This window comes from Sesamum indicum, linkage group LG10 (assembly GCF_026168435.1).
Source record: "Sesamum indicum cultivar Baizhima isolate 11 linkage group LG10, ASM2616843v1, whole genome shotgun sequence".
In the NCBI taxonomy this organism is placed as follows: Eukaryota; Viridiplantae; Streptophyta; class Magnoliopsida; order Lamiales; family Pedaliaceae; genus Sesamum; species Sesamum indicum.
In genome coordinates this window covers 12,823,277-12,827,726 of record NC_142666.1, presented here as the reverse complement: position 1 = coordinate 12,827,726, position 4,450 = coordinate 12,823,277, and the positions used below count along the sequence as shown (strand labels likewise).

The 4,450-nt window shown below is 31.9% G+C and overlaps 1 long non-coding RNA gene across 1 annotated transcript; it reads right to left on the bottom strand.

Annotated features, from left to right (window-relative positions):
• Positions 1-1,712: 1,712 nt before the first annotated feature.
• On the bottom strand, positions 1,713-3,528 carry LOC148786678 (uncharacterized). The gene is made up of 2 exons (XR_016067953.1): positions 3,415-3,528; positions 1,713-2,896 (listed from the first exon to the last, which is right to left on the bottom strand). It is a non-coding gene; the product is annotated as an uncharacterized LOC148786678 (long non-coding RNA).
• Between the last annotated feature and the right edge of the window lie 922 nt (positions 3,529-4,450).

Here is a 4,450-nt window from a genome sequence, read left to right as displayed (position 1 = left end):
TTCTAGAACGTTTGGCAACAACAACTTCTTTCCAAAAGAAAACTACATTTTAACATTTCCTTTTAGAAGAATCGTTGTTGTATTCGCATGTTCCTCAAAACTTGTCCTTTTGCAGCACCTTCATAGCACTTGAACTGATTCTTGTCATTAGAAAAACAACAGGTAGCTCCAGAACCATACTATCAATTAAAACTTAACTATTGTAATTATATTCAATTCAGTGCCCATACCAGTGTACAAGTTTGGAACCATTGCAATAATCTCGTCAACATTGGTTTCAACCACTTGTACATTAGGTGTTTCTTCCTTCTTTTGTTTCTTTATGAAGGGACAATGTTTCTCGATATAGACAATGTTTCTCAATATACCCTTTCTTCCTACAATTGTAACACGTGACATGATCCTCGGTATTTCTATTAGAAGACTTTCTTTTCTTTCCTATAAACTTGATTGTACTTGATTTATCTTATCTTGAACTCGACGTTTCTATTCTTTTGGGAGATTTTCATTAATTGATCAATAGAAAAATCTTTTGTGTAACGCAATAACTTTTTCCATAGTTATTCCAACTTAGAGGAAGTTTTCCCAGTAATTGCCCCTACTAGATCCATAATAGACGAACCAGCACGCATGAAAAATTCAAAGTATTTTATAGTAAGAAACTTCCAGAGGTTTATGCTGTTGCTCCTGGACATGTCTGCAAACTCAATAGTTCACTATATGATGGAAGAACAAGAAATCAAATAAGTGTTATTAAATTAACATTTTGATCTTCTTGATTTTTCTTTAATCCAAAGAAAAAATGATGGAGAGAAAAAAGTGAGAAATCGAGGCTAAGGAGGAGAGTTGTATTTGGCTTCTTGAGATTTAAGGATATGTATATATGACCTAGTCAAAGTCCTCCAAGGCCTTGGGCTTGTGTTCAATGGATCGGGCTCAATTTAATTAAAATTAAATGAAGCTTATGGCTAATGGACATTAATTAAATCAAATTCAATTACAAGAAACAAAATTAAGCTCCATATCTTTTAATCTAATTAAAAGATCCAAGCCCTTTATCTCTCTTTCAATTTATAAAGTCAATTTATAAATTGAAGTCCAAATAAGTTAATCCAATTAATTTAAGGACTAACAAAAAAATTTAATTAATTCAATTGATTAAATTTCAAGTCATCCATCCAATCGATTGGTCTAAATAAATGTTCCAATCATTTATTCACTCGAAGAATTAATTTAATTCAATTAAATAAATTCAATTCTTCTGAAATTAATTCTAGATTAATTCCATCCCATTCTAGTGGTAAGTGTGTGACTCTTTAGGTTCACCTTCAACTAAACTTGGGCGCGTGTAACCACTTCAATTAATTAAATTAAATTAAATCAATTATTTTTTATTAACCAATAACCAGAAATAGCCGATTATCATGGGTGATAGTCTAGCAACACTCCATGGCACTAGAGATTATATGAATAGTGGCGTGAGTATTTAGGTTTCGAGTCTCAACGAGTACGACCCTTCCATCAACCGTCTCCTGGCCTTATTTTGGGGTATAGAATTTGTAGCACCCCCTACTCGCTACATCTAATTATCATTGTTCCATCCTCTCTTTAATTACAATTCATATTATAAGTAATCTCTTCTTAACCCATACAATTCTCATTTATCAATATAATATATATATATATATATATATATCACAAAAGATAATAGATATCATCAAAAGTTTATATATACTACCACCAAATGTCTTCATGTACATAGTCTCAAGGAAAGTAGTACCACAACTTTAAATACAACCCTGATAAAAGACCAAAATATTTAACAACCCAATTGTCAAAACTCTTGCTTCAGATGCCACGGCTGACCCACCTAATGAGAAGACGACGGTGCAGCTCAAAGTTCACTGTGGCTAGTCAAGGTGATCTATTCCCTGAAAAGTACGTGGCAAGGAATGAGTTGCCTACTCAATAAGTATAGCTAATCAGTTTGTATATATGTATACTCAAGCAAACAGTTCACATACATGCAGTCATACCGAATAGTAGCCATTCGCCGTATAGCAACATCAGACATAAGCAGTAACACATACCCACATTTGTAAATCAACCTATGACATAATATTTGACGTTATCGTTTATTAACTGAGGGCCCCACTTACCCTAGTTGGAGTACATCAGTCAATGGTTTTGCCAGCCATCATCATTTCATCGTCATGTCATACACAGCACAGGATACCCGTTGTATGTGATATCCCCACACTCTACTACTCCAGTGTGTAGCAATACAGCACAGAATATCACAACAAACATGGTATCCCCACACCACCCCAGTGTGTACCTAACAGCACAGGATATTCCCCGCTGCCCGGAATACCCCGGTACCCTACGCGCCATGGTACCTAGCTTAATTCATATATTTTTCATATCACATCCTCAAACATGTCATCATCAATCACATTATCGTAAACTATTGACTAAGTTCTCAACTAGGTAAGTATCATCTTTCATTTTAATTCACGATCATCATTCCATTCTTTATAATAATCCCTCAATAATAACTGCCAATGTTACTTCATAGAACATTCAATAATACAATCATCACATAACCACATGTCCCTACATTATAATCACATAACGCATAGTAACAATTCCATTGATATTATCATAATCCAACCAATAATCAGCAATTAATGATATAAGCAATCAATATACACAATCCACGTATATAAATATTAATCCAAGTTCACGATCAAACATAAGAAATCACTATATATAATATACACAATACTACACACATAGCTATATATATAAATCCAATTAGCTATACTTACCTTAATTCCCAAAAATGCTTCGATTTCACGAAAGACTACTCAACCCTCCAATTTGTCGTCGCGTTCTAAAATAGAATGTTATACGTATGATCAATATATCCAATTTACCAAATAATTCATAAGAACTCACTTAATCAAACCCCTTATATATTTATAATTATCACTTTTAATAACATCTCTAAATGAGATTATCATTAAAACCTCATTTTTCCTTTTTAATAACATAATATTCTTTAAATACAATTTTTGAAATATTTTTATGAATTTTCTATCAATTTATCGTTGCTATATAATTTAATTAAGCAACAATACATAGAATTACATATTTGGCTAGTCATTCCGAAAGAATTATGTAAATTGGCTATAGGAATAATTAAATATAATAAATCTAATAATTTAATTAACTAACTATATCATTTTTATATCAAATGTGATATTCAATACGATACTAATTTAAATGGCCAAAATCATAAATTACTCCGATTAAATAGTACATCGCTCAGTATAATCAACATTTAATAAATGGTGTAATTAAGAAAGTAATTATACTAATTAATATGAATTAAAATAGAAATTTTCGTACCTGTTCGTTCACTGCAAGAAATCGCAAATTTCTACTGTTTGTTTTGTGTGAATGTCATTTGTGCATTTGTGAATGCATTACATTTAAAGAGAGGAGAGAGAGGGGTGAGGCGGTGCCCACTCTATCCTCTCTCTCTTCTCTTCATTATAATATATATATATATTATTATATATTATTATTATTATTATTTAATTAAACCTTTTCTTAAAATACCCATTACGTCCTTTCTAATTTTCTTAATTAATATAATTTGCCCCCAAATATTATAACGAACTCCAATCTAATCCGTTCAAGTTTTATTATATCTCAAATTCCATCTATAATTTATTTACTAATTATATTTAAATTCCTAACAATTACCAATTAGTCTTTCAATCACGTGAAAAATTCTACGGACGTCACAGAATTGGATGTTGGTTCCCATCCTAGACTAAGCATCTACAATTAGAACTCGAGTCCCAAGTCGAAGTATAGTGCATTGTTGTGTGCATTGTCTCATATGCATATAGACATCAAGTTCCTAGTTGTGAAAGAAAGACTATAGTGTCGAAAGCTGTATATAGAGCATATTAGAATTATAGTAAATTTGTAAATAAGGATTTGAATTATTTCTAATGTGAGAGAAACTTATGAAGAGATTTTAATAAATGAGGTTGTGTTTTTTAGTTATTTGGGCATTACATACTTTTAGAATCCTACCTAATATGGAATGACCCAGACAATTACAGAGAATTAGTTCTTAGGAATTTAAAATCTCTATCCTCAAATCCATCATCCAAACATTGTAAAATAATTTTTCCCGGTTATGAGTAAAAGTATATTCATGATTATATTCATAAGATTATGCGTTGGACATCTAAATGGCCCATGATCAATAATAATAAAGGTAGGCCTATTTTCTCATCTGGATGGAAACGGTCTGGCCCAAGCCCACGACATACCAGCTCACAACCCATGACCCGACCGGACCCACCGGTTTGTCTACTTATTTTCTACCTAACCCTAATCTCTCATATCTCATATCACTCTCTTCTCT